Source organism: Euprymna scolopes, chromosome 18, assembly GCF_053919585.1.
Source record: "Euprymna scolopes isolate OS-2025 chromosome 18, ASM5391958v1, whole genome shotgun sequence".
NCBI classification, from domain to species: Eukaryota; Metazoa; Mollusca; class Cephalopoda; order Sepiida; family Sepiolidae; genus Euprymna; species Euprymna scolopes.
This window is the reverse complement of record NC_136499.1, coordinates 103,102,156-103,121,223: the sequence shown is the minus strand read 5'-3', so window position 1 is coordinate 103,121,223 and position 19,068 is coordinate 103,102,156. Positions and strand designations below refer to the sequence as shown.

The window sequence follows — 19,068 nt, the reverse complement described above, 5'->3', positions numbered from 1 at the left end:
AGTGCGAGGCGCTGGGCATACTTGACGGAGAAGCTTCTGATCTTGGCTTTGAGACCTAACCACCACTTACTCCCGGTAACCGCCCCCACTAGTGCCTTTTTAATCAATTCTCTTAACTGATCTTGGAAGTCTTGTATCTCCAGAAGGGAGGTGTTTAACTTCCAGTACCCCGCTAACTTAGGCCTATTTCCTAGCTTCAGCCGGGCCATAACTAATTTATGGTCCGTCTGGCCTAGCCAAGTGAACGTGGGACAAGATAAGAAGTCTACTTCGCCTCTCCTAACTAACATCCTGTCCAAATAAGTATTTGGATAGGAGGAAACACTATTGGTCCACGTCCACATCTCCCGCCCTGGATGCTCGACCCGAAACCTGTCGACCAGACCGCATCTAGCCATCAGATCAGCCAGGCTGGACTCGCACCTCTCCGATCCTCTAGCTCCGCCTCCTACCTTATCTATGTCGGGGTCTAAGATGGAATTCCAATCCCCCATTAGCACTACCCGCTTCCGACAATCTACAAACGCGTCAAGCTGACTGAAGAATGAGACCCTCTCACGAGCGGTGCTGGGCGCATGAACCGCAATCACCCGAAACACAAAATCTTTTACGGCAACATCGGCCACAACCAGCCTACCCACTGCATCTCTATGGACAACGTCGACCGTCGCCGACAGGGTACGTTTAACCAGCACGGAAACTCCCTTCCCCCGCGGGCTGCCATATGCTGAGAAAACCTCAAAGTCTCGGGCCAGCACCTGACAGTCCACAGAGGAAACGAAATGCGTCTCCTGAATCGCAGCGACATCCACTCCCAGGGACAAGAGGTCGTGCCGGAGGCGAGCCGCCCGGCCCGATGATCTCAAGCCCCTCGCATTCAGACTAGCCAAATTCAAAGCCATGGTACCTACCTTAAGGTGTGTTACACTCAGCTCCGAAGTCAGCCGGGGAAAGGACACCGACGTTGTGTGCAATGCTCAAGGTGGTCAGGTTTTTCATGTCCTGACCTTCTCTCACAATGCCGCCGACATCCAAAGGGTAAGTCAATTTAAGGGCCCTATAGAGTGACGGATGGACCAACACTGGGACCCTTCCCTTGCATTGTTTTGCGAGTTCCTCAAGGGAAGGGTCATTTTTCCTAATCAGTTCAATTCCCGGACCAGCCCCTTCAGCGGCTTCCAGCATTGTCCACACGTTGGTTTTGCAGGCCTCAGGAAGCCTAACGAAAGTTGTTAGCCGTGGGGCGTCCGGGAAATTAGAGGGGACATTAACGTCTTTTCCCCCTATCTGTTGGCAGTCCAGCAGAGGTTTTAAATTTTTTCTCTGCCGGTGTGGTACGCCCATTGCCACAGACAGGGGGTCTACAGAACAAAGTTCCTCTCTCGTTTCGAGGGCGAGAGTCCCTGTTGGAGTGAGTCCGTAAGTGGGAGAATCTGAAGGGTCTCTCCCCCTCCCGGGTTCATTCTTTTCTTTCTGGGATGGCGGCTCAATTTGCATTGGTGTGGGGACGAGTGTCTGTGTGGTGTCTGGTGTTGGTGTTGGTGCGGTGTCTGGTGTTGGTGTGATGTCTGGTGTTGGTGTTGGTGCGGTGTCTGGTGTTGGTGTTGGTGCAGTGTCTGGTGTTGGTGCAGTGTCTGGTGTTGGTGCGGTGTCTGATGTTGGTGTTGGTGTTGGTGCGGTGTCTGATGTTGGTGTTGGTGTTAGTGCGGTGTCTAGTGTTGGTGCAGTATGTGGTATGGAGGTGGAAGTGGGTTGTGTTGTTGTTAGAGGTGGTGTATGCTCACAGGGAGTGGGGGCTGCCTTTTCTTCCCCTTTCCTTTTCTTTTTTATTCTTTTGAATGAACCGGGGAGTGGTGAGGTTGAGTTCCTCTCCCTCTCACTAGCAGATTCATCCTCAGAGGAGCAGTGTTTTCTTCGCTTGATCCCCGTCTCAATTGGTGTGGGGACCGTTGGTTGTTGCTGCTCCTCTAATTGTTGTTTCTCCGGTTGATGCTGTTGCTTTTCTGGTTGCTGCAGCCGTTTTTGTTGCTGCTGTTCTGGCTGTTGCTGCTGCTGCTGTTTTTGTTGTTGCTGCTGTTTTCGTGGCATTGGTTGTGGAATTGGCCGCGGCAGCTGATGTTGTTGCTGCGGCTGGTTCAACGGCTGGTTTGGCTGCTGCTGCTGTGTCTGCTGCCATGGCTGTTGCTGCGGCTGTTGTGGAGGCTGCTGTTGTTGTTGCTGCCTCGGTTGTTGGGTTGGTTGTGGGACGGTGGCAGATGGGATTGTGGGCTTCCGTTTCCGCCTCATTACCGTGATCCATTCCTCCCCTTTGGGCTCCTGCACAGTTTTGGGTTTCCTCGGTGCTGGGGTTGGTGCTCTGGTTGCAGGAGTTGTGACAGCCTGTTTGGACACTGGTGCTGTCTCAGAGGTTGGGACCGCCTTTAGTGTCACTTGAGTAGGATTTGACCTTTGAGGGCAGCTCTTGGCCATGTGACCCTGTTTTTGGCAAAACCAGCAGTGCGGACGACGCCCCTCCACTACTACTGTCATAGTTGCCTCCTTAAATGTCAGCTGTGCTGGTATCGCCTGGAAGCCTTCTTTCTTTAGCCTCATGGCCACAGTGTAGCTGCCCAAGTGCATGCCGGTTTTCGACCGCACTGGGGTTATTTTTTCCACCTCGCCGAACTGTGTGAAGAAGGATCCCAGGATTTCTGCTGATATTTGCATAGGTACATTGAATACCTGCACCCGGGTCCTTGTCCTGCCCTGGTATTCGGGCTTTAGTTTTGTTCTCCCATACTTAATTTCCTGTAGGGAGAGTCTCTCCGCATCTTCCTTGGTGGGTAGGAGGATGTCCCACATGGCGTAGCTCCTCTGGTACAGGTATAATACCGGGATGTTTAGCTTGTGTAGGAGCCCTGCCATGTCTTCCTTTTTCATCCCTAGGAGGCGGTTTTCCGGCATATCCGAGATGATGAGGGAGAGCACTCTGTCTTCGATTGCCTCCCAAGCGCCTTGCACTGGTTTAATTTCTGCCCCCTCTATGTATTGTCTGTACTTGGTCAAGTACAAGTCTCTATACTCTTGAGGGGACAGTTGCTTCTCTACAGTCTTCCCCCATGCCGACCCTCTTGTTGGTGTTGGATCTTTGGTGAGGTTGGACTGTTTTTGCTGTTCCTTGGCGGAAGGGTTGCTATTTTGAGGGGCATTTTCCTTTCCGCTTTCCTTTGGGACCGACTCTCCCTGCTCTATACTTCTTCCAGGAAATACTTCCCTTTTTGGGGAGTCGGCCTCCTGGGGAGCATTGTCCTCTTTATTGTCTTTGGGAGCTTTTGCCCCTTTTGTTTTGGGGAGGTTTAGGCTGTATGCCCCCTCGTTTTCTTGATTTGCTCCCCTTTTGGGGCAGTAGCCCTCCTGGGGAGCACTGTCTCTCTTATCGTTCTTTGGGGCTACTGCCTCTTGATTTTTGTTGTCAGAGCGGGATGCCCTGTCCAACATTGTTTTTTCTCCCCTTTGTGGGGAGTCGCCCTCTTGGGGAGCACTGTCTCCCTTATCGTCCTTTGGGGCTACTGCCTCTTGATTTTTGTTGTCGGAACGGGATGCCCCGTCCAACATTGTTTTTCCTCCCCTTTGTGGGGAGTCGCCCTCTTGGGGAGCTGCTGGTGAGTTTTCTCCTTTCTGAGGGGCGTCCTTTGGTTTAGTGTCCGGGCGGTATGCCCCGTTGCTTTTTGCTTCCCCTGTTGGGGAGTCGTCCTCTTGGGGAGCAGTTTTTCTTGTGGTAGCCCCCTGGCTGGGGGTATCGGTATTGGTGGTCCCCGGGCTGGGGGTGTCCATTTTTGAAAGAAGCTCTCTCTTCCCTGTATAATTCACCAAAATGAGTGACGTGGAGTCGACGTCCAAATTGGGAGGGGAGATAGAACTGAGAGAGGGAGTGGGAAGTTAGTGGAGGGAAGAGAGAAAGTGTTTCCGACCCTCCCTCGCGGGAAGGTCGTAAATTATCAGCTCGGATCCCCCCCCGTGGGGGAGGGGGGAGAGCAGAGAAAGACAGACAAAGTGGGGGTGCGGACAGAACGCTACCCAACAAGCTCGCCGGCCACGAGAATGTGTCGCCAGAACAACACTGCCTATCGCTGTGTATGTATCAGAGAACAGATACCACACTTTGAGATATTAAATCTTTTATTCATGTTAAAAAAATACAGAAAAAAATCAACGATGAACAAAAAACTTAGGCACATGGCCAACTCAAAAGGGGGGATTTTGGGGGTCGTTGGTCATCCTTGTCACTCCAGAACTAAACAAAGTCAAAAGTTTCTCCCAGCTAGTATCTTCTTTCACCATAATACCGCATTCACCCTTTCATATTGGGGGACGTCCTAGTAACTCCCAATTTTTAAAACATTTTTTTATTGACGTGTAAAAACAAAAAAGATAACAATAAAATGGTAACAATAATTCATTTGTGTCGAGGGAGGGGGAAGAAAAAAAAACAAAAGGTGATTAGTAGGACCCTCCCAACCCCGTCTAGTTGATAGACTGCCCGTTCCACTAGGTTTGTAAAAGGAACCTCGCTTCTGTGGGTCAGTCTCTAGGTGGGGATGCCCTCTAGATGGGGGTGAATGGAGAAAAGAAAATTTTGTGGGTAAGGGATGGAGGTTAGTTTGTATTTCTTTTTCTCCAAGATGGGTAAAATTTAGAGGAAGGGGTGAAAACAAAAATTGCAGGTAAGAGGGGATGGGGATCTTGGAGGCTTCCTAATCGGGGAGGGATGGAACACACACTCAGCTAGCTGAGAGACTACTTGTTTAATTTAACTTTACAGAACTGCGCGTTCCACACCTAGGCGGGGAACACGTATTCAAATTTGGCTCCTCTTCGTACACACAGACTTGCCACATGTATCCATCTTCTGTCAAATGCCGCGCGATGCAGCCTTCTTCTATCACATCTGATCTTCACCCGTAGTTGGTGTTTAAAGAACGCGATCAGATCTTGATCAGAAAAAGACAACACCCCCCGGCAACCTTGCAGACGCGACGTCCAAATCACCATTCTCGCCACGGCCAGAATCGTAACGTAGACCATTTGTCTTTCCCGGTCCCACGGCGGCCTCACGTTGTCCACAACATTGGATACAGTAATTGGGTGAGGATGCTCAGGATCGATGCGAGCCGTCACCCCACTGACATACGACCAGTACTGGCGGAGTTCGCGGCAATCGAAGAAAGCGTGATCCGTAGTTTCCACAGCCGTTGTCCCACAACGGGGACAATCAGGCGACTCCAGAAACCCAGAACTGCATTGTATGTTGTTGAGTGGAAGTGCATTTCGGGCCAATCGCCAGGTCAGAGAGAACTCCGAATTGTTCAGATGACTCGAACCTGGCGCCCAGCTCCACGCGGAGCGGATCTCACTCTGCTGCCACCCCAAACGCGCGCATAGCGGGTCGTCAGCGGCCTCCTTCACTAGATCCCTGTGGAGTTCCCTACGGGTAGCAGTCACAAGGTCACTGGACCTTGGTAGTCGTTTTAGCGCGGCTCGGCACTCTTTCATGTAGGCAGATTCTCCCCGCGGCCTGCGACGGCTCTCGATGGAAGGGTCGAGAACGAGGTCGGGGAAGGCGGCAGTAACCACGGGGTGCCACGGTTGGTCCTCCTGCATATAGTGGCTCAGGAAGGCCAGCCTCTCAGCATCTCGATGACACTTCAAGTCCGGCATTCCCAAGCCTCCCTCACACGGACGTTGAATACAGACCTGTCTGCTCACCCAGTGTCTTCCTCTGTCCCAAAGGAGCGAGGACAAGAGTTCGACAAGAGCTTTTAGGTGTTGTGCAGGCAGGGGAAGTACGGCCAGTCGGTAAAGGATGAGAGGAAAGACGTAAGTGGCGCACGCCTCAGCTCTACCCTTTAAGGAAAGTTTCCTAGGAAGCCACGAATTGACTGCAGCCTCCACCTTTGACCGTACCTCCAACCAATTCTTGTCAAGCTGGAGACCCGGTCCGAACCACACGCCGAGGATCCGGACCGGGCCATCTGTCCAGCTGAAGGGCGCAGGGAGGTTTGCGTTGCCACTCCATGCGCCCAACCGCAGTCCTACCGACTTGTTGCGGTTTATCTTGGCCCCTGTAATTCTTTCGTACTGTGTGAGTGCCTCCGACACGACCTCAATGTCTCTGAAGCCCGACACGAAGATCGTGACATCATCGGCGAACGCGGATACCTTAGCAGCTGAGCCGCCAGGCAGAGCCATTCCGCGCAGGGCCGAATTTGCCTCCCCATGTCTCAGCTTGCGGAGAAGAGGCTCCAAAGCCAGGACATAAAGCAGGGGCGACAGCGGACAACCCTGACGAACCGACCGAGAGATAACAAAGGGTTTCGAGCGCTTTCCGTTCACTTGCACGACAGCCATGGGCTGTCGATACATTATGGAGATCCACTTGCAAAAGTCCGGTTTAAAACCGGCGGCCTCTAAGACAGATGCCAGGAAACGATGGTCGACCCTATCGAAAGCTTTGGACTGATCTAAGTTTATCAGCGCGGCTTCCGTGTCGTCATCTATTCCCCCCTCTAGGATCATGCGGATCAGGTGCAAGTTGTTCTGAATCGATCTCCCCTTCACAGCGTAGTTCTGTTCCGGTTCAACCAACTCGTCGATAACAACCTGCAGCCGATTCGACAGGACCTTGGCCAAAATCTTCAACTCTGTGTTTAGCAGAGTTATGGGCCTGTAGTCGTCTAACTCTTCCCCTCCATGCCCGTCACCTTTCTTCAGCAATGTGATCACTCCCTTGGTCACCTGCCCTGGGATGGATCCCTGAGCAAACCAATGGTTGAACATATCCGTCAGAAGAGGCAGAAACATGGGCGACAGCCTCAAGTACAGTTCGTATGGCAGACCATCAAGTCCTGGCGATCTGTCACAGCTGACCTGCTTCAGCGCAGTAAAGACCTCCCGCTCCGTCACCCGGCCCTCGCAACTAGCCGCTCTAGCCGCCTCGAGGCGGGGAGAGTCGGCCAAATAGTCGCTAAACTCAAGGACCGGAAGATCGGGCTGCTGCGTAAAACGCTCCTCGAAATGTTCTCGAAACCCCTCGCAGATCTCCCGAGTCGATTCCAGGGTGCGTCCATTCGGATGTTTGATTTTTGCAATGTATTTGTCCGAGCCACGCCTAGAAACCTCACGGCGCACGTCTGCATCAGAATTGACTGCTTCGTTGCCTATCTTTCTAAGCCTAGCTCTAACTACTTGGCCTTCGTAACGCTTGCTAGTCTCGCGTAGAAGGTCCTGCTTAGCTAGTTCCTGACTAACCCTATCACCCTCCCCCGTAGCCTGGGCTAGTTTCTGCTCTAGCTTCTTCTTCGTCTTGGCCTTATCTAGTGCGAGGCGCTGGGCATACTTGACGGAGAAGCTTCTGATCTTGGCTTTGAGACCTAACCACCACTTACTCCCGGTAACCGCCCCCACTAGTGCCTTTTTAATCAATTCTCTTAACTGATCTTGGAAGTCTTGTATCTCCAGAAGGGAGGTGTTTAACTTCCAGTACCCCGCTAACTTAGGCCTATTTCCTAGCTTCAGCCGGGCCATAACTAATTTATGGTCCGTCTGGCCTAGCCAAGTGAACGTGGGACAAGATAAGAAGTCTACTTCGCCTCTCCTAACTAACATCCTGTCCAAATAAGTATTTGGATAGGAGGAAACACTATTGGTCCACGTCCACATCTCCCGCCCTGGATGCTCGACCCGAAACCTGTCGACCAGACCGCATCTAGCCATCAGATCAGCCAGGCTGGACTCGCACCTCTCCGATCCTCTAGCTCCGCCTCCTACCTTATCTATGTCGGGGTCTAAGATGGAATTCCAATCCCCCATTAGCACTACCCGCTTCCGACAATCTACAAACGCGTCAAGCTGACTGAAGAATGAGACCCTCTCACGAGCGGTGCTGGGCGCATGAACCGCAATCACCCGAAACACAGAATCTTTTACGGCAACATCGGCCACAACCAGCCTACCCACTGCATCTCTATGGACAACGTCGACCGTCGCCGACAGGGTACGTTTAACCAGCACGGAAACTCCCTTCCCCCGCGGGCTGCCATATGCTGAGAAAACCTCAAAGTCTCGGGCCAGCACCTGACAGTCCACAGAGGAAACGAAATGCGTCTCCTGAATCGCAGCGACATCCACTCCCAGGGACAAGAGGTCGTGCCGGAGGCGAGCCGCCCGGCCCGATGATCTCAAGCCCCTCGCATTCAGACTAGCCAAATTCAAAGCCATGGTACCTACCTTAAGGTGTGTTACACTCAGCTCCGAAGTCAGCCGGGGAAAGGACACCGACGTTGTGTGCAATGCTCAAGGTGGTCAGGTTTTTCATGTCCTGACCTTCTCTCACAATGCCGCCGACATCCAAAGGGTAAGTCAATTTAAGGGCCCTATAGAGTGACGGATGGACCAACACTGGGACCCTTCCCTTGCATTGTTTTGCGAGTTCCTCAAGGGAAGGGTCATTTTTCCTAATCAGTTCAATTCCCGGACCAGCCCCTTCAGCGGCTTCCAGCATTGTCCACACGTTGGTTTTGCAGGCCTCAGGAAGCCTGACGAAAGTTGTTAGCCGTGGGGCGTCCGGGAAATTAGAGGGGACATTAACGTCTTTTCCCCCTATCTGTTGGCAGTCCAGCAGAGGTTTTAAATTTTTTCTCTGCCGGTGTGGTACGCCCATTGCCACAGACAGGGGGTCTACAGAACAAAGTTCCTCTCTCGTTTCGAGGGCGAGAGTCCCTGTTGGAGTGAGTCCGTAAGTGGGAGAATCTGAAGGGTCTCTCCCCCTCCCGGGTTCATTCTTTTCTTTCTGGGATGGCGGCTCAATTTGCATTGGTGTGGGGACGAGTGTCTGTGTGGTGTCTGGTGTTGGTGTTGGTGCGGTGTCTGGTGTTGGTGTGATGTCTGGTGTTGGTGTTGGTGCGGTGTCTGGTGTTGGTGTTGGTGCAGTGTCTGGTGTTGGTGCAGTGTCTGGTGTTGGTGCAGTGTCTGGTGTTGGTGCGGTGTCTGGTGTTGGTGTTGGTGCGGTGTCTGATGTTGGTGTTGGTGTTAGTGCGGTGTCTAGTGTTGGTGCAGTATGTGGTATGGGGGTGGAAGTGGGTTGTGTTGTTGTTAGAGGTGGTGTATGCTCACAGGGAGTGGGGGCTGCCTTTTTTTCCCCTTTCCTTTTCTTTTTTATTCTTTTGAATGAACCGGGGAGTGGTGAGGTTGAGTTCCTCTCCCTCTCACTAGCAGATTCATCCTCAGAGGAGCAGTGTTTTCTTCGCTTGATCCCCGTCTCAATTGGTGTGGGGACCGTTGGTTGTTGCTGCTCCTCTAATTGTTGTTTCTCCGGTTGATGCTGTTGCTTTTCTGGTTGCTGCAGCCGTTTTTGTTGCTGCTGTTCTGGCTGTTGCTGCTGCTGCTGTTTTTGTTGTTGCTGCTGTTTTCGTGGCATTGGTTGTGGAATTGGCCGCGGCAGCTGATGTTGTTGCTGCGGCTGGTTCAACGGCTGGTTTGGCTGCTGCTGCTGTGTCTGCTGCCATGGCTGTTGCTGCGGCTGTTGTGGAGGCTGCTGTTGTTGTTGCTGCCTCGGTTGTTGGGTTGGTTGTGGGACGGTGGCAGATGGGATTGTGGGCTTCCGTTTCCGCCTCATTACCGTGATCCATTCCTCCCCTTTGGGCTCCTGCACAGTTTTGGGTTTCCTCGGTGCTGGGGTTGGTGCTCTGGTTGCAGGAGTTGTGACAGCCTGTTTGGACACTGGTGCTGTCTCAGAGGTTGGGACCGCCTTTAGTGTCACTTGAGTAGGATTTGACCTTTGAGGGCAGCTCTTGGCCATGTGACCCTGTTTTTGGCAAAACCAGCAGTGCGGACGACGCCCCTCCACTACTACTGTCATAGTTGCCTCCTTAAATGTCAGCTGTGCTGGTATCGCCTGGAAGCCTTCTTTCTTTAGCCTCATGGCCACAGTGTAGCTGCCCAAGTGCATGCCGGTTTTCGACCGCACTGGGGTTATTTTTTCCACCTCGCCGAACTGTGTGAAGAAGGATCCCAGGATTTCTGCTGATATTTGCATAGGTACATTGAATACCTGCACCCGGGTCCTTGTCCTGCCCTGGTATTCGGGCTTTAGTTTTGTTCTCCCATACTTAATTTCCTGTAGGGAGAGTCTCTCCGCATCTTCCTTGGTGGGTAGGAGGATGTCCCACATGGCGTAGCTCCTCTGGTACAGGTATAATACCGGGATGTTTAGCTTGTGTAGGAGCCCTGCCATGTCTTCCTTTTTCATCCCTAGGAGGCGGTTTTCCGGCATATCCGAGATTATGAGGGAGAGCACTCTGTCTTCGATTGCCTCCCAAGCGCCTGGCACTGGTTTAATTTCTGCCCCCTCTATGTATTGTCTGTACTTGGTCAAGTACAAGTCTCTATACTCTTGAGGGGACAGTTGCTTCTCTACAGTCTTCCCCCATGCCGACCCTCTTGTTGGTGTTGGATCTTTGGTGAGGTTGGACTGTTTTTGCTGTTCCTTGGCGGAAGGGTTGCTATTTTGAGGGGCATTTCCCTTTCCGCTTTCCTTTGGGACCGACTCTCCCTGCTCTATACTTCTTCCAGGAAATACTTCCCTTTTTGGGGAGTCGGCCTCCTGGGGAGCATTGTCCTCTTTATTGTCTTTGGGAGCTTTTGCCCCTTTTGTTTTGGGGAGGTTTAGGCTGTATGCCCCCTCGTTTTCTTGATTTGCTCCCCTTTTGGGGCAGTAGCCCTCCTGGGGAGCACTGTCTCTCTTATCGTTCTTTGGGGCTACTGCCTCTTGATTTTTGTTGTCAGAGCGGGATGCCCTGTCCAACATTGTTTTTTCTCCCCTTTGTGGGGAGTCGCCCTCTTGGGGAGCACTGTCTCCCTTATCGTCCTTTGGGGCTACTGCCTCTTGATTTTTGTTGTCGGAACGGGATGCCCCGTCCAACATTGTTTTTCCTCCCCTTTGTGGGGAGTCGCCCTCTTGGGGAGCTGCTGGTGAGTTTTCTCCTTTCTGAGGGGCGTCCTTTGGTTTAGTGTCCGGGCGGTATGCCCCGTTGCTTTTTGCTTCCCCTGTTGGGGAGTCGTCCTCTTGGGGAGCAGTTTTTCTTGTGGTAGCCCCCTGGCTGGGGGTATCGGTATTGGTGGTCCCCGGGCTGGGGGTGTCCATTTTTGAAAGAAGCTCTCTCTTCCCTGTATAATTCACCAAAATGAGTGACGTGGAGTCGACGTTCAAATTGGGAGCCGACTTTGGCGCCAAAAAGAAGTGGCGCCAAAGGCGGCAAGAGGGGAGATAGAACTGAGAGAGGGAGTGGGAAGTTAGTGGAGGGAAGAGAGAAAGTGTTTCCGACCCTCCCTCGCGGGAAGGTCGTAAATTATCAGCTCGGATCCCCCCCCCCGTGGGGGAGGGGGGAGAGCAGAGAAAGACAGACAAAGTGGGGGTGCGGACAGAACGCTACCCAACAAGCTCGCCGGCCACGAGAATGTGTCGCCAGAACAACACTGACTATCGCTGTGTATGTATCAGAGAACAGATACCACACTTTGAGATATTAAATCTTTTATTCATGTTAAAAAAATACAGAAAAAAAATCAACGATGAACAAAAAACTTAGGCACATGGCCAACTCAAAAGGGGGGATTTTGGGGGTCGTTGGTCATCCTTGTCACTCCAGAACTAAACAAAGTCAAAAGTTTCTCCCAGCTAGTATCTTCTTTCACCATAATACCGCATTCACCCTTTCATATTGGGGGACGTCCTAGTAACTCCCAATTTTTAAAACATTTTTTATTGACGTGTAAAAACAAAAAAGATAACAATAAAATGGTAACAATAATTCATTTGTGTCGAGGGAGGGGGAAGAAAAAAAAACAAAAGGTGATTAGTAGGACCCTCCCAACCCCGTCTAGTTGATAGACTGCCCGTTCCACTAGGTTTGTAAAAGGAACCTCGCTTCTGCGGGTCAGTCTCTAGGTGGGGATGCCCTCTAGATGGGGGTGAATGGAGAAAAGAAAATTTTGTGGGTAAGGGATGGAGGTTAGTTTGTATTTCTTTTTCTCCAAGATGGGTAAAATTTAGAGGAAGGGGTGAAAACAAAAATTGCAGGTAAGAGGGGATGGGGATCTTGGAGGCTTCCTAATCGGGGAGGGATGGAACACACACTCAGCTAGCTGAGAGACTACTTGTTTAATTTAACTTTACAGAACTGCGCGTTCCACACCTAGGCGGGGAACACGTATTCAAATTTGGCTCCTCTTCGTACACACAGACTTGCCACATGTATCCATCTTCTGTCAAATGCCGCGCGATGCAGCCTTCTTCTATCACATCTGATCTTCACCCGTAGTTGGTGTTTAAAGAACGCGATCAGATCTTGATCAGAAAAAGACAACACCCCCCGGCAACCTTGCAGACGCGACGTCCAAATCACCATTCTCGCCACGGCCAGAATCGTAACGTAGACCATTTGTCTTTCCCGGTCCCACGGCGGCCTCACGTTGTCCACAACATTGGATACAGTAATTGGGCGAGGATGCTCAGGATCGATGCGAGCCGTCACCCCACTGACATACGACCAGTACTGGCGGAGTTCGCGGCAATCGAAGAAAGCGTGATCCGTAGTTTCCACAGCCGTTGTCCCACAACGGGGACAATCAGGCGACTCCAGAAACCCAGAACTGCATTGTATGTTGTTGAGTGGAAGTGCATTTCGGGCCAATCGCCAGGTCAGAGAGAACTCCGAATTGTTCAGATGACTCGAACCTGGCGCCCAGCTCCACGCGGAGCGGATCTCACTCTGCTGCCACCCCAAACGCGCGCATAGCGGGTCGTCAGCGGCCTCCTTCACTAGATCCCTGTGGAGTTCCCTACGGGTAGCAGTCACAAGGTCACTGGACCTTGGTAGTCGTTTTAGCGCGGCTCGGCACTCTTTCATGTAGGCAGATTCTCCCCGCGGCCTGCGACGGCTCTCGATGGAAGGGTCGAGAACGAGGTCGGGGAAGGCGGCAGTAACCACGGGGTGCCACGGTTGGTCCTCCTGCATATAGTGGCTCAGGAAGGCCAGCCTCTCAGCATCTCGATGACACTTCAAGTCCGGCATTCCCAAGCCTCCCTCACACGGACGTTGAATACAGACCTGTCTGCTCACCCAGTGTCTTCCTCTGTCCCAAAGGAGCGAGGACAAGAGTTCGACAAGAGCTTTTAGGTGTTGTGCAGGCAGGGGAAGTACGGCCAGTCGGTAAAGGATGAGAGGAAAGACGTAAGTGGCGCACGCCTCAGCTCTACCCTTTAAGGAAAGTTTCCTAGGAAGCCACGAATTGACTGCAGCCTCCACCTTTGACCGTACCTCCAACCAATTCTTGTCAAGCTGGAGACCCGGTCCGAACCACACGCCGAGGATCCGGACCGGGCCATCTGTCCAGCTGAAGGGCGCAGGGAGGTTTGCGTTGCCACTCCATGCGCCCAACCGCAGTCCTACCGACTTGTTGCGGTTTATCTTGGCCCCTGTAATTCTTTCGTACTGTGTGAGTGCCTCCGACACGACCTCAATGTCTCTGAAGCCCGACACGAAGATCGTGACATCATCGGCGAACGCGGATACCTTAGCAGCTGAGCCGCCAGGCAGAGCCATTCCGCGCAGGGCCGAATTTGCCTCCCCATGTCTCAGCTTGCGGAGAAGAGGCTCCAAAGCCAGGACATAAAGCAGGGGCGACAGCGGACAACCCTGACGAACCGACCGAGAGATAACAAAGGGTTTCGAGCGCTTTCCGTTCACTTGCACGACAGCCATGGGCTGTCGATACATTATGGAGATCCACTTGCAAAAGTCCGGTTTAAAACCGGCGGCCTCTAAGACAGATGCCAGGAAACGATGGTCGACCCTATCGAAAGCTTTGGACTGATCTAAGTTTATCAGCGCGGCTTCCGTGTCGTCATCTATTCCCCCCTCTAGGATCATGCGGATCAGGTGCAAGTTGTTCTGAATCGATCTCCCCTTCACAGCGTAGTTCTGTTCCGGTTCAACCAACTCGTCGATAACAACCTGCAGCCGATTCGACAGGACCTTGGCCAAAATCTTCAACTCTGTGTTTAGCAGAGTTATGGGCCTGTAGTCGTCTAACTCTTCCCCTCCATGCCCGTCACCTTTCTTCAGCAATGTGATCACTCCCTTGGTCACCTGCCCTGGGATGGATCCCTGAGCAAACCAATGGTTGAACATATCCGTCAGAAGAGGCAGAAACATGGGCGACAGCCTCAAGTACAGTTCGTATGGCAGACCATCAAGTCCTGGCGATCTGTCACAGCTGACCTGCTTCAGCGCAGTAAAGACCTCCCGCTCCGTCACCCGGCCCTCGCAACCAGCCGCTCTAGCCGCCTCGAGGCGGGGAGAGTCGGCCAAATAGTCGCTAAACTCAAGGACCGGAAGATCGGGCTGCTGCGTAAAACGCTCCTCGAAATGTTCTCGAAACCCCTCGCAGATCTCCCGAGTCGATTCCAGGGTGCGTCCATTCGGATGTTTGATTTTTGCAATGTATTTGTCCGAGCCACGCCTAGAAACCTCACGGCGCACGTCTGCATCAGAATTGACTGCTTCGTTGCCTATCTTTCTAAGCCTAGCTCTAACTACTTGGCCTTCGTAACGCTTGCTAGTCTCGCGTAGAAGGTCCTGCTTAGCTAGTTCCTGACTAACCCTATCACCCTCCCCCGTAGCCTGGGCTAGTTTCTGCTCTAGCTTCTTCTTCGTCTTGGCTTTATCTAGTGCGAGGCGCTGGGCATACTTGACGGAGAAGCTTCTGATCTTGGCTTTGAGACCTAACCACCACTTACTCCCGGTAACCGCCCCCACTAGTGCCTTTTTAATCAATTCTCTTAACTGATCTTGGAAGTCTTGTATCTCCAGAAGGGAGGTGTTTAACTTCCAGTACCCCGCTAACTTAGGCCTATTTCCTAGCTTCAGCCGGGCCATAACTAATTTATGGTCCGTCTGGCCTAGCCAAGTGAACGTGGGACAAGATAAGAAGTCTACTTCGCCTCTCCTAACTAACATCCTGTCCAAATAAGTATTTGGATAGGAGGAAACACTATTGGTCCACGTCCACATCTCCCGCCCTGGATGCTCGACCCGAAACCTGTCGACCAGACCGCATCTAGCCATCAGATCAGCCAGGCTGGACTCGCACCTCTCCGATCCTCTAGCTCCGCCTCCTACCTTATCTATGTCGGGGTCTAAGATGGAATTCCAATCCCCCATTAGCACTACCCGCTTCCGACAATCTACAAACGCGTCAAGCTGACTGAAGAATGAGACCCTCTCACGAGCGGTGCTGGGCGCATGAACCGCAATCACCCGAAACACAGAATCTTTTACGGCAACATCGGCCACAACCAGCCTACCCACTGCATCTCTATGGACAACGTCGACCGTCGCCGACAGGGTACGTTTAACCAGCACGGAAACTCCCTTCCCCCGCGGGCTGCCATATGCTGAGAAAACCTCAAAGTCTCGGGCCAGCACCTGACAGTCCACAGAGGAAACGAAATGCGTCTCCTGAATCGCAGCGACATCCACTCCCAGGGACAAGAGGTCGTGCCGGAGGCGAGCCGCCCGGCCCGATGATCTCAAGCCCCTCGCATTCAGACTAGCCAAATTCAAAGCCATGGTACCTACCTTAAGGTGTGTTACACTCAGCTCCGAAGTCAGCCGGGGAAAGGACACCGACGTTGTGTGCAATGCTCAAGGTGGTCAGGTTTTTCATGTCCTGACCTTCTCTCACAATGCCGCCGACATCCAAAGGGTAAGTCAATTTAAGGGCCCTATAGAGTGACGGATGGACCAACACTGGGACCCTTCCCTTGCATTGTTTTGCGAGTTCCTCAAGGGAAGGGTCATTTTTCCTGATCAGTTCAATTCCCGGACCAGCCCCTTCAGCGGCTTCCAGCATTGTCCACACGTTGGTTTTGCAGGCCTCAGGAAGCCTGACGAAAGTTGTTAGCCGTGGGGCGTCCGGGAAATTAGAGGGGACATTAACGTCTTTTCCCCCTATCTGTTGGCAGTCCAGCAGAGGTTTTAAATTTTTTCTCTGCCGGTGTGGTACGCCCATTGCCACAGACAGGGGGTCTACAGAACAAAGTTCCTCTCTCGTTTCGAGGGCGAGAGTCCCTGTTGGAGTGAGTCCGTAAGTGGGAGAATCTGAAGGGTCTCTCCCCCTCCCGGGTTCATTCTTTTCTTTCTGGGATGGCGGCTCAATTTGCATTGGTGTGGGGACGAGTGTCTGTGTGGTGTCTGGTGTTGGTGTTGGTGCGGTGTCTGGTGTTGGTGTGATGTCTGGTGTTGGTGTTGGTGCGGTGTCTGGTGTTGGTGTTGGTGCAGTGTCTGGTGTTGGTGCAGTGTCTGGTGTTGGTGCAGTGTCTGGTGTTGGTGCGGTGTCTGATGTTGGTGTTGGTGTTGGTGCGGTGTCTGATGTTGGTGTTGGTGTTAGTGCGGTGTCTAGTGTTGGTGCAGTATGTGGTATGGGGGTGGAAGTGGGTTGTGTTGTTGTTAGAGGTGGTGTATGCTCACAGGGAGTGGGGGCTGCCTTTTCTTCCCCTTTCCTTTTCTTTTTTATTCTTTTGAATGAACCGGGGAGTGGTGAGGTTGAGTTCCTCTCCCTCTCACTAGCAGATTCATCCTCAGAGGAGCAGTGTTTTCTTCGCTTGATCCCCGTCTCAATTGGTGTGGGGACCGTTGGTTGTTGCTGCTTCTCTAATTGTTGTTTCTCCGGTTGATGCTGTTGCTTTTCTGGTTGCTGCAGCCGTTTTTGTTGCTGCTGTTCTGGCTGTTGCTGCTGCTGCTGTTTTTGTTGTTGCTGCTGTTTTCGTGGCATTGGTTGTGGAATTGGCCGCGGCAGCTGATGTTGTTGCTGCGGCTGGTTCAACGGCTGGTTTGGCTGCTGCTGCTGTGTCTGCTGCCATGGCTGTTGCTGCGGCTGTTGTGGAGGCTGCTGTTGTTGTTGCTGCCTCGGTTGTTGGGTTGGTTGTGGGACGGTGGCAGATGGGATTGTGGGCTTCCGTTTCCGCCTCATTACCGTGATCCATTCCTCCCCTTTGGGCTCCTGCACAGTTTTGGGTTTCCTCGGTGCTGGGGTTGGTGCTCTGGTTGCAGGAGTTGTGACAGCCTGTTTGGACACTGGTGCTGTCTCAGAGGTTGGGACCGCCTTTAGTGTCACTTGAGTAGGATTTGACCTTTGAGGGCAGCTCTTGGCCATGTGACCCTGTTTTTGGCAAAACCAGCAGTGCGGACGACGCCCCTCCACTACTACTGTCATAGTTGCCTCCTTAAATGTCAGCTGTGCTGGTATCGCCTGGAAGCCTTCTTTCTTTAGCCTCATGGCCACAGTGTAGCTGCCCAAGTGCATGCCGGTTTTCGACCGCACTGGGGTTATTTTTTCCACCTCGCCGAACTGTGTGAAGAAGGATCCCAGGATTTCTGCTGATATTTGCATAGGTACATTGAATACCTGCACCCGGGTCCTTGTCCTGCCCTGGTATTCGGGCTTTAGTTTTGTTCTCCCATACTTAATTTCCTGTAGGGAGAGTCTCTCCGCATCTTCCTTGGTGGGTAGGAGGATGTCCCACATGGCGTAGCTCCTCTGGTACAGGTATAATACCGGGATGTTTAGCTTGTGTAGGAGCCCTGCCATGTCTTCCTTTTTCATCCCTAGGAGGCGGTTTTCCGGCATATCCGAGATTATGAGGGAGAGCACTCTGTCTTCGATTGCCTCCCAAGCGCCTGGCACTGGTTTAATTTCTGCCCCCTCTATGTATTGTCTGTACTTGGTCAAGTACAAGTCTCTATACTCTTGAGGGGACAGTTGCTTCTCTACAGTCTTCCCCCATGCCGACCCTCTTGTTGGTGTTGGATCTTTGGTGAGGTTGGACTGTTTTTGCTGTTCCTTGGCGGAAGGGTTGCTATTTTGAGGGGCATTTCCCTTTCCGCTTTCCTTTGGGACCGACTCTCCCTGCTCTATACTTCTTCCAGGAAATACTTCCCTTTTTGGGGAGTCGGCCTCCTGGGGAGCATTGTCCTCTTTATTGTCTTTGGGAGCTTTTGCCCCTTTTGTTTTGGGGAGGTTTAGGCTGTATGCCCCCTCGTTTTCTTGATTTGCTCCCCTTTTGGGGCAGTAGCCCTCCTGGGGAGCACTGTCTCTCTTATCGTTCTTTGGGGCTACTGCCTCTTGATTTTTGTTGTCAGCGCGGGATGCCCTGTCCAACATTGTTTTTTCTCCCCTTTGTGGGGAGTCGCCCTCTTGGGGAGCACTGTCTCCCTTATCGTCCTTTGGGGCTACTGCCTCTTGATTTTTGTTGTCGGAACGGGATGCCCCGTCCAACATTGTTTTTCCTCCCCTTTGTGGGGAGTCGCCCTCTTGGGGAGCTGCTGGTGAGTTTTCTCCTTTCTGAGGGGCGTCCTTTGGTTTAGTGTCTGGGCGGTATGCCCCGTTGCTTTTTGCTTCCCCTGTTGGGGAGTCGTCCTCTTGGGGAGCAGTTTTTCTTGTGGTAGCCCCCTGGCTGGGGGTATCGGTATTGGTGGTCCCCGGGCTGGGGGTGTCCATTTTTGAAAGAAGCTCTCTCTTCCCTGTATAATTCACCAAAATGAGTGACGTGGAGTCGACGTCCAAATTGGGAGCCGACTTTGGCGCCAAAAAGAAGTGGCGCCAAAGGCGGCAAGAGGGGAGATAGAACTGAGAGAGGGAGTGGGAAGTTAGTGGAGGGAAGAGAGAAAGTGTTTCCGACCCTCCCTCGCGGGAAGGTCGTAAATTATCAGCTCGGATCCCCCCCCGTGGGGGAGGGGGGAGAGCAGAGAAAGACAGACAAAGTGGGGGTGCGGACAGAACGCTACCCAACAAGCTCGCCGGCCACGAGAATGTGTCGCCAGAACAACACTGACTATCGCTGTGTATGTATCAGAGAACAGATACCACACTTTGATCTTGTCCCGAAGGCTGTTAAATATTTTTTTTTTTTTTTAGATAGGAGTCACCACTTAGCAAGAGCAATAGGCCACTTGATAAGGGTTAAAGAGT

At 52.4% G+C, this 19,068-nt stretch overlaps 1 long non-coding RNA gene across 1 annotated transcript in view; it reads left to right on the top strand.

Moving 5' to 3' along the window:
- The window catches only part of LOC145297724 (uncharacterized), a 229,286-nt gene that overhangs the window by 152,440 nt on the left and 57,778 nt on the right, over positions 1-19,068 (top strand). The window lies entirely within an intron of this gene.